The sequence below is a fragment of the Pinus tabuliformis genome, chromosome J (assembly GCF_031772625.1).
Source record: "Pinus tabuliformis cultivar Carrire ecotype Pingquan chromosome J, CPIR1, whole genome shotgun sequence".
NCBI lineage: Eukaryota > Viridiplantae > Streptophyta > Pinopsida > Pinales > Pinaceae > Pinus > Pinus tabuliformis.
In genome coordinates, this window is record NC_142295.1 from 367,217,409 (window position 1) to 367,229,366 (window position 11,958).

At 34.3% G+C, this 11,958-nt stretch overlaps 1 pseudogene; it reads left to right on the top strand.

The window, feature by feature from the left end:
• Positions 1-11,181, top strand: part of LOC149227266 (uncharacterized) — a 35,614-nt pseudogene extending 24,433 nt beyond the window's left edge.
• Positions 11,182-11,958: the final 777 nt, after the last annotated feature.

The following is an 11,958-nucleotide window of genomic DNA, read 5'->3' on the forward strand; positions in this document are numbered from 1 at the left end:
TATGCTTTTTTAGACTTGTATTTTGTTGGTTCCAAAGAGGATCATTTGAACATGATTTGGACAATGTTATTAGAACTGAACTAGTCACTGAACCAATCAACCTACCAAATTAGGAATATATCTAGAACTAGAAAAGAAGTGGAAAAAAAATAAGTTACCAAGAAATATATCTTTGAACCAAAAATAAATCAACAAAGAGGCTCTAGATGGCCTCTAGTGTAAAAAAAGCATGCCACAACACATACCTACATGTCATCAAAATCATTTCCTATATTTGGACCCTCATCATCAATATATCTCTTAACCAAAAAATACATCTATGAACCAAAAATACATCAACAAAGAAGTTATAGATGGCCTCTAGCATAAAAAAAAAAATCATGTACAAAAGTAACACTTCCATTTTCCAGGGGACAATTCAAACCTTCTCTATGGGTATTGTCATTTTATTTTTTAAACTTTCTTCTAATCACATTGGAAAATAGTTGTATATTTTATTCAATACAAAGAGATGAATTTTGGAGATGCCATTGATATTGCATGATATATCTGCAAGATGCATCTGAAAAAGAGAAAAAACAAAGACTGATCCCTTAGTTCCCATTGAATGGATCTCAAAAATGAGGGTTTTTTTCCCTCACACATAATCCAAGCATAACAACTCTTTGAGATACAAAATTTAAGTCAAACCAAAATTACATCATAATCCTACAAATGAAAAGTTCTTCTCTCAATATAACTAAAAGAGGGTCAAGCAGGACCTTTGTAGGCATTGAACTCTATAGCAAAAACAAGATAAATCTTAATAGGTCTCACAAGAAGTTGAAAACCTGCACTTGAGAACTGACCCCTAATCAAAGAAAAGGAAGGTTGGATTTTGATACCAGTGTCCCATCCTTTGATTCCTTTCATATGCATGAACTAACTGCCAACTAGAGTCCTTCCTTTGATAAAGATTCTACTTCAAAATTATGTTTTTTATAGACATGGATAAGGAAATTTTATCAAACACAAAAAACATAGTTTTTTACCTCATCATATATAGGACTAACTATCGATTTCTCCATTTTATAGATTCATTTTATCCAATTGATGACCACTAGATTATCCCCATACACTTGAAAGTTTGAAACTCCTTCCTTGCAACAATTTTTAGAGAAATATTTATAGCTAATAGTCCAATGAATTTATTTGAACCCCCTCTCAAACCTACTTTGATATTAATATGATGGAAGCATTGAAAAATAGAAGGCCACTTGCCCCACATCAAGGTAGGGTGCCTTGGCTGGCTCCATCAAAGAAACCCCAAATATCAGTTTTGGAAATGGAATTGTATGATAAAATCCTTTTCGGAGAGATATTGGATACAATTTTGAGGCAATATAAAAGATATTTGGCTTGAACTTCACGTTGAAAAGGAGACATGAGTCTCTTGGCGAACCATATTCCTTAAGGCTACTATTATTGGCAAGGATTTAAATTCCTTTAGAGAATATTTTTTTTTTTCTGTTTTGTGAAACGATCCTCTAAAAAAATCCATGCTAGCTATCCTTTGTTACAGGGAGAAGGCCCATTTCATTGCACATAGACCTTGCATGAGAGAAAGTAATTGGAAGGTGAGAAATAGTTTCAAGATATTATTTGCACAAGGGAAATCTACCCAAACAATGTTTGTTCCTTCTTTGAAGGATACCCCAAGTGAGTGCTTTGTCTCTAATAACCAACCACATAAATATCCAAGACTTTAGAGGATATTTGATATTCCAACGATGGTTTCCACTTCCATTGCATGTCCAAAAATTTGTTTGGAACAAACATGGCCTTCTATCCTAGATTCAGAGTGTAAAATTCCAAACCAAGATTTTTTTCACCATATTAGCTTATCTTTGGTCTCTTTGATATGAATAAATTTGACCTTTAATAATGTTGTATATGCCTCTCATTTCTCCTTTTTATGACCTTCTTGACCCAATTGATTAGATCTTTCCCATTCTTACTATGAAATGGTAGTTTTCCCAATTGATGTTGCTTGTGCCAAATTGAAAACAAAATTCTTATGTAGTGATAAAACCAATTGGTTTGGTAACTTGTGAGAAACTTCACATCCCACATAGGGATACCACACCATACCCTTAATAGTTTAACTTTTAGAACTTCATAAATCTAGAGTTATCAACTGTAATTCAAATGAAGAAGAACTAAAAATGTACCTACATATTTTCTTATCATAGGTTTTGTGGCATTGGCATGAGGTCCAATCACAGCCAAAATTTTAATCTAATTTGTTGTTAGGGCCAACAATCCCTCGGTTTTCTCAAGAACTATAGAATCCTTGGTTGTTTCAACAACCATCTCCTGATTTTGAGCACTGTAGAAATCATTTGGTCCCAAATTTGCATAATCCTCGTCTACCTCAAAGAAACCTAATCTCATCAAAACAATATACATGTTTATTGCATATTTATCCATATTTGATTCCTTGGCCTTGTTAGCCTCTCTCATAAAACAATAATAAATCCAAAAATAAATAAATTAATTAAATATTCCAAGTTAGGAATTTGTGCCTAACTATTGGGTTGTTCCTCTAAGATAGGAGTCAGTTTAGGTAACTCCTATATTGATGTGTGTCTGGTGAGAAATTATCTCAACCAAAAGTGTCTAAGATAGCACGCACAATCTTTAGAACACTATCTCTCATCTATTTATTTGTAACACTATATTCAATTATTTTAATGTATGAAAATGAGAGAGAAACATGAGGCTGAAGCCTTTTCCGCCATTCTTTGGTGTCTGGTTTATTATGTGTGTTTTATATATTTTTCTGAGTTAATTTCATTTTCAATATGTGGTATCAGAGCAAGGTTGAGAGTAGTGGTTAGCTTGTCAGTTTTTGATCTTGGAGAATGGATTGTAGCTAATATTTCTTCGAGAGGAAGACACATCAAGAATTGCGATAATCGCTCCAGTTAATTTCTTTGTGTGCACTAAGCACAATAAATATCGGGAATTATTCATCGCTTTGGATGGTTTGCATAGCGCATCGATAGGCTATATCTAGCGCCGTTTTGATGGACTCCAAATCACGAGCATCGACAGCCTCTACGATCCTGGGATCCACGATCTTCTTCACGTCCGGGTCTCCGCCTCTCATGAACATATGCGTCGAGTAAACAACCGACTGCCTTCTGGCCAGAAATCAGCTGCAGCAGAACGATTCCGAAGCTGTAGACGTCGCTGGCCTTGGTCATCTTTCCGCGCGTGAAATACTCTGGGTCGAGATAGCCCGTCTTCCCCTTGATCTCCGTGGAGTTTATGGTGCACTTGGAGTTCAAAGCTCAACAAAATCGTTGATTACGCGTAGTATCCTTAAAATTTATTTACACACCTTCTCACTTTTTCTCTCCAACGAATAACATACATAAAGTTTATGGTGTATGGTGCATATACTTTTACATGCACAAACGATAAATCTTTTTTGAAGTGTCTTCATAAATCACTTTAAAGGAAATGTTACATCACTTTGGAGTGTCTTGGTAATTTTCATAATTTAATGGTATGAATGTAAAAGCATTTTTAAAAAGGGGATCAGAAAATAATGCTTTTGGAGGAATAAGGTGGATTAGAAAATTAATTTTTAAAGTGATTGTGTGGACCTCTAATAAGGTGTATTAGAAAAGTATTTTTGAAAGTGATTGTAAGGAGTGATAAGGTGATTTGTTTTGTAAGTTTGGAGCTATAAGTGTTTTGTAACTCTAGAGAGATAAGTGAATATTTTTACTTCTAGGAGGTTGAGTCAGTTTTGAAGAAATTTTTCTTTTAAGAGGTTCTGGAACTTTGAGAATATTCCATGATGATGTTGTCAATGTGAAATATGATGTACTCCAAAGATTAATAAAGATATCATTTTTTGTGGTGATTGTGTCCTAGATCTGCCCGAAATTGAATAAGGGGATCTTAGGTACATGAAGAGTGTGTTGATGATGGTGCATACTTCATTGTTGTTGTTTTTGATTTGTGTCTAGTTTTGACACATAAATGATCTCATTTAACACACATAAAGCTCAATGCAAGCAAGCACAACACTTGTAACAAAATAGCTTCAAGGAAGGATAATTAAGCTCAACATATGCATTGCGTCACTACAACAAATAATCAACGTTTTCAACATCGGCATTCTACCTCAACAAACAAATTCACTCAATACAATCAAGTTCATGAATCTACGAACTCCAGCATTTCAAAGCAATGTCTACATCACTAAAATCAAGTTAATGAATCTACAAACTTCAACGTTTCAGGCATAGTCTACATCAACATTGTTGAACTTGTAATCAAACTCAAATCACATTGAATTGTAAGGGTGAAACATATTCAGTGGTTACACATTCTTCACAGTTTGATCATCTCCAGTGATGAAGACATGGTGCACATCAGCAAAGAAACTCTTGCTGATCTTTCACGGCATCTACAACAAACACATGAAACCATTGAGTTTCTTCAACTAGAGTCGCAACTACAAAGAGATGAGCTACAACAAAAGAGTGCTTCTTCCAAGTCATTCAACCATACAGATGAAGATAAAGATGTTGATTCCAAATCACTCATCCAAACAACTTCAAGTGTCGAAGTTGTTCATGATCAAATTCAAATTTCTTCCAAATCCATCATCAAGCCCTGGGAAGAAATTCAAAATAACAAGAATCGACGAGGCTTAGGATATGTCACTGATGACACCAACTTACATATCCCAGATTATTCCAAGCCAATTAAGTTTGTGAGTGCAGGATTTCTTGAACAACTCACCTCAGTAGGTTCTGAGAAAATTGCAGAAAAACAGAATTGCACGCAACCTGAAGTTAATGTCCAACCGAAATGTTCTCATTGTCAAAGAACCGGTCATATGGAAGATCAGTGTTTTGATCTCCATCCTTGTTGCCATTGTGGCAAGCCCAATCATTCCTCAGAAAAATGTCGCAACCAACAAAAATCAGCCAGATTGAAGATACATTATGAATGGATTGATCCTTGGGAATGGTCATCCACAGTTAAAAGATTGTCTCAGTTTTACAACCGACTACAATCACACATAGTGCAGCCAGCAGTGAACCGATGATGGTACTCTCATGCAGTTGAATGAGGGAGTACAACAGTGAAACTCTCCTACACTTGAAGGGGGGGAGTTCAAATATATTTTGGAGAAGATTGTCTCTCCTCTCAGCTGACAAAGCGGGGAAATGTCAATGAAATTGACAAGTGGTTGTCAGATTGAAAGTCTCGACAACATCAGCGAAGCAGCCAGTGGGCATCTTCATCGGCCAGTGGGCATTTTTCATCAACAACGAACATCAGTAAATTCACCAATGGGCGATCAACAATAAAGCAGCAGTGAGCAACTTTCATCATAGCAAAAGCAACATTGAGTTGTTTTTCGACATATTCAACCAGTGGGCAATCATCATCAGCAAACACGCCAGTGGGCATTCATCAAATTGTGTCAGTGGACACCGGATGTTGTTTTCAAACAAAGGACAGTTGGATCCTTTTGCGGCTTGGCACATGATGGAGTTGTCAAGCGACATTCAGAGATGAATCAAGCATGCAGCTGATTCATGTTCTCTTCAGATTTGAGTTTTTTTTCTAGCATCCAGTTTTGGCGGTTTTTTCAGACAATGTTTTTGAGGATCAACATGAGAACTTGGAAGATGGTTCCTCGTTCTTATTTTGGATTTATCATTGAAGGGGGGAATGTTAGCCTCTCTTATAAAACAATAATAAATCCAAAAATAAATAAATTAGTTAAATATTCCAAGTTAGGAATTTGTTCCTAACTCTTGGGTTGTTCCTCTAAGATAGGAGTTAGTTTAGGTAACTCCTATATTGGTGTGTGTCTGGTGAGAAATTATCTCAACCAAAAGTGTCTAAGATAGCACACACTATCTTGAAAACACTATCTCTCATCTATTTATTTGTAACACTATATTCAATTATTTTAATGAATAAAAATGAGAGAAAACACCTCAGGTAGCCATAAGGCTGAAGCCTTTTTCCGCCCATATTTTGTGTCTGATTTTTATGTGTGTTTTTCTGTAATTTGTTTGAGTTAATCTCATTTTTCAATAGGCCTTTCCTTGCAAAACTATAGATTCAAGATAATCTGGATAGAATGATCCACAATCCAAGCCCAATCCTGATTTAAAGGAAAAAACCATGACATGGAGTGAATTATTCATTTTAATGAAAGACTGGATTAGGATAATAGATAATCTATGCCTTATTCAAATTGCACTAAAGAGTAAATACAATTCGTCCCATATCTGAAGGACACTATTGAGCCATTGCAGAATTTTGTGAAGTTGAATCTTCCTTAGAAAGAGAAAAATAATTTTGAGGGATCATTGATCCATTATGCTTCCTTTTTCCATCTCTATACATAAACAAACTTTTTCGAGCAAGATTAACCCCATTGATTCTAGTTTGTTGAACATCGAGAGATAATCACCTCAAAGGAGTGCCATGCACAAAATTTCCATTTTTATGCAGCATTATACTTCTCTTTGTTGAAAGTTGTCTCGAATCTCTAGGGAGTTGGCTTTAAGCGAAAAAAAAGTTTTTGATTCAACAAGGAGTAATTAGCATTCTGAAACATCAACATAAAGGTGAAGTATATCAAAGCACTTAACAAAGTATAACTTCCTATCTTTAGCCTTAGTTTTGGCTCTTCTCCCTCATATCTCATCATGTTGTATTCATGTAGCATTGATAAAAGTGAAACTTAAGTATTTCAAGGACATAAAAGGAAGTGAATGTAGCTGGAAATGTGCCATGAAAAACTATCCATAAACATACTTAAGCAATTTAATTTAATTCAAAGATGTTATGAATCCCAAGAAAATTCCCTAAGTGATAAAATTAAAAAAGAGCTAAATGATTATTTCAGTTCATCATAGAAGAAAATTGTTACCCTTTCTAGGTGCCTAATATATTCTGAGTAGCTTCATAATCGTGAACTTTGAGGGTTTTAATACTTTCAGACATATAAATTGTTTTATTTATTACAATGAAACAATGCATAAGTTATAACCAATGTTTTAAAAATTGAAATCTACAAAGTCATTGAGGCCAAGTATGCACTAGTTATAGTGATATGTTGCATTTCAATGGCATGCAGGGTAATAAGCATGTTTAGCATTGAATGTAAATAGTAGGAACGATTAATTTTATTGATTTTTGAACTCATCACGATATTTTTGTTATTATTTTTATATTTAGGTCCATCCACACATTTAAGCAATCATTTTCTTTAGGATTGTGAAGTTGGTTCATATTTTCTCAGCATGATATCATGTGCTATTATCCTTATTTTTGGTGCATCCACACATTTAAGCAACCATTTTCCCTTTTTTAGTATTGTGGCACTGGACTAAGAGGTGGGACCCTATATATTGTACATAATAACCATTTTTTAAAGGTTGTGAACATGGATTAAGAGGTGTGATAGTGTATACATTACACAAAATAACCATTTTCTCTTTTTAAGGTTGTGGAGTTGGACTAAGAGGTGGGACACTGTATACATGGTAGTGTCAAGCCCTAGTTTTTTCCATCAATGAATCCACAAGTATTTCCAAGATATCATGTAAGTTAAGAACACACATATCACAAATTAACAGTCTCAAGCACCCATTTTCTCTTAATATTGATTCCAAAGATCCTTGTTTCTCTTAGTGAAAATATCATATCGATTCCATGTATATGAGTTTATAGAGTTTCTAACATGGATTTGAGATTGACCTTGGGAATTGGAAAAATTTAATTTTTTTTCAACGTGAAAATAATTTTAATGCTCAGAGACAAGGAAGGAACTAGACTACTTTTTTTATTCTTATGACTATTGGATTTTGTCTCTTGAAAGTTGAAATTGATTTCTAAAACTAGTTTTGATCTCACAAATTTTCATTAAATTCTTGGGAATATTAAGGAGGAAATTTATAAATTTTGTTTAGTACACTCAGAGCTCAAAATTTTGGTGACACTCATACTGGAATATCACCAACATAATTCTACTGCATATTGCCATATTTCATTTCATTAACAATTGGGTTCACAGTCTTCTCCATACTTTTACTACATGTTATCATCTGGTATTTTCTTGAAACATATGGCCTCAAAGTAATTATTTCCCTATCCATTAATGGGTAGTGAATTTAGGTCTTCTGGTATAGACTTGGGGGACACATCTTTTAGTAAACTTTAGAAATATTGATTGGGGTAGTTACTTGTCTTCTCAGTGTATCTAATTGGCATGTTTGGAAAATAGTGACATCAACATAAACCTTTTGGTAATAGTTATTTTGTATGCAACGATCCCGATATATGCTCTTTTTCACTCCTAGTAGAGTAGTGTATAGATTTTAGTCAACATATGCCGCATTACAAATGTAACAAACCTACCCCACATAAACTTGAAACGATAGCATTTTGGTTTGCTAACATTATATCTGTAACCTCAATAAGAAATGGACTGTGAGTTTTTTTCTTTTCTTAAAGTTGAATAGTTTCCCACAGGAAACAGATGTAAAATGCAAAAAAATTTGTGCCGAGACTCTAAAAAACCAAACCTCAATAAGAAATGGAGACTTGTGAGTTTTTTTCTTTTCTTAAAGTTGAATAGTTTCCCACAGGAAACGGATGTAAAATGAAGAAAAAAAAATGTGTCGAGACTCTAAAAAACCAAAGAAGACATAGGAACCTACTTAGTATTCAATAGAGAAGAAATAACTATGTCCATTTCACCCTTAGTGGGATCACTCATGCACAAGGGCTCGAACTGCACCAACAGATGATTAGACTCATCAAGCCAAGTTTTGTAAAGTTGCAAGTATATGTGCGATAGAGTGTTATTAGGGCTGTCACATGAGAATTCATTAATTATACCTACAAATATTATTAAGGGGATTTCCATGTCACACCCACTATAATACCAAGTGAATGTGTTCAACACAACTCTCTAATATTTAATGCAGATTAACTATTTTCAAAGCACTAATATGGAATTACAAAATATGCCACATTAGCATATGAACAAGTATTACTAATGTTACTACTGGTAATGAGAGTTACAGAAGATGGTTTCACATCAATCTATGGACTTGCAACCCAAAGTCATCTAAGCTAAGGTTCTAACTAGGAAGCATTGCTTGGTTGTAATAAATCAGGTTTACAATCCTTACCATCTGAAATTATTGTATTGTCATATGTTAGTTTTTAGGTCAATTGTAATTATTTAGTTCTTTCTTATGTTGGGGAAAATATTTAATGATTTTATTGTGCATTGAGATGGTAATTAATGTGCCACTAGATTGTAGGATCTCTCTCAATAAGAGAACAAATAGGTTTGTCATCCACTTGAACATTTCTTGTTTAATTCATCTCTGACATCATATTAGAAATAAGAAATGTCACTGCCATTTCCATTTGCGAAATTCATGGCTGACAGGTTGGATTATGAATCTTGTTTATGTTCAATAAAGACCAATAATTCTCTGTGTTTTGAAAGCCTTCCCTCACTGGTAGACTAGAACAATGCATCAAAATGTGTCGGCCCATAGCTCTTGAAAACACTAAAACAAAGGAGGGAGGGCCAATGATAGACCATAGCAATGCTTTGAAACAAATGAGCGTGCTATTTTTGAAAATAATTGAAATAGAGGGAGGATGATGGAGGTGATAATAAAGTGTGCATCTACTAAACATACTTCACTTATATCAATCTTTGCGTTGAGACTTGAGAGCTTTTCTAGTTGGCATCGTCTGGATGAGCTACACATAGAAACAGTAACAAATTTGGAAGAGTACATTTTGTTCACCAAAACATGTAATGATTTGGATAAGTAGTCGATCATAAAAGGAATAACTCATAAATCCTTCAAACCAAGCCTTTTAAAATGACCATATCAAATCATCAAAATTTAATAGGCATGAATGAAATAGAGAACATTCTATTGTATATTTGAATTCATCCAATTATAATATTCTATGGTTGCTCTCAAGATGAAAGAAGTCACAGATCATTCTCAACAAATGTCTCTATCAGTTTTTTGTTCAAAAGGTAAATTAATGATGGATGAATGGAGTGAGTGGGGTCTAGGAATTAACCAAATTAGCTTTTAATTTATTTCAGATACCTTTCTAGTGGTCATTTTGGTTCTCTCTGGGACTGGAACTGGAAGATCAAAGTGTTTTTTTTGTTTGTGGTGTGCGTGAAAAGAGTATAAGGTTGGGGTTTTAGGTTTTGAGGCCTTGTACTGCAAGTTATAGAAGATTGGGCACTATATAGATCTTTGAGATAATTTATATTACTACAAAACTAAATATTTTTTGGTGTATAGAGAGCTTAATTTTTGCATCTAGAATTCAAGGATTGAGATGAGTGCACTGCAATATTGTGTGGTAGGCTCATAAGGTGAAGGAAAAAGAAAGACTCGTCTAATGAGGGATTCTGGCATCTATTATCTCAGGATACAACAAGAAGTCCCCACTCTCTGATTTAAGTAAGCCTCTCAGCAGGCCAATCGACGTAGTTTATGGAGATGCAGATCAGTGCAAGGATTTCATTCAATCTAAGAAAAGTAGAAGCAGAAGAAGCCTATATAGGTCTAGTAGAGAATATTGGAATGAGAAGGCTTGGGAAAGGAAAAGAGATCAATCTCTATCACAGAAATTGTCTTGCAATTATAATTATTTCAGTTATTTCTAGTCCTCTAAGATAACTTCTGACTCAACCAGCAAAGAGGCCAAGGCTAATTCTCCTTATTCAACTTTGAGACATACTTCTAGTACTACCCGAGTTAGGAAGCTTTCAAAGATGGACTTAGATGACTTGAATGGGTATCCATATCTGGGATTTAGTTCCAATTATGAAGAAATTTCTAAGTTCTCAATATCTTGCTAACCTTGGAGTTATGTTATGCAATCGGCCAATAATTTCAAGATGACCACCATCAGAAATCATGTCTTGTGTCTACTCTTGATAATAGGGATTCTATAAACAATGAGGGCTTTGGACAATCTCCTATTACCAATTGGAAAATCTCTAGCCGAGGAGACCATCCCCAACAAGTTAAGGAACGATTGAAAGTTTGGACTCAAGTTGTGGCCTATATTGTTCATCTCTACAGATGATACTCAAAAAATGAAAGAAAAATCTATATTTAAGGCTTAATATGTGAGATCTTATGTCATATTTTGTTGGAGAGTGATGAAGTATGGTGAATTCTATTTCATAGATATATCTATGGTGTTGCTAGAAAACTATATGACCTTTACATTTGCAACAATTTATTCTTCTTCCTGTATGGGGAATCCTCCCTTACTCCCACCCTCTGTTACTATATCAATTGACTTGTAAATGTGTTCCTATAATTTTTGTGGACAAAAATTTTAACACTTCAAATAAATCAAATATTTAGTGATCTAATGATTATTCCCAAGAAAGTTAATTGTTTTGAATCTTGCACATTATTCCAACTCAGCAATAATGATAGAATAGCTAATTTTTTCCTATTTAAGAAATTTCTACAATTCATATTTCAATTAACTCTTCTTTTGGACGTTGTGCAGATGACTTTCATGGGAAAACGCCTCAATACCTATCTAATTCTTCTGAGTTTAAGATGTTCAATTAATTTTGGGATAGTTGATGTGAAATTTCAACCACCTACTTCCTATCCATTTCATCTTGAAAACCCTCCTAAAGCTCCATCATCACCTCATGTGGAAACAATGATATGTTATGAATAGGTACAAGCTCTAGTATGAACAACATGTTATGTATAAAGTTGGTGGATACAATGTGTTATCCTTATACAATACTTATGAGTACAATGGTCCCAACTCATGTTCCTTCATTAGAACTATTCTTAAGCTTGTTGAATATGTAAAGATCAATAAGCTTACTTG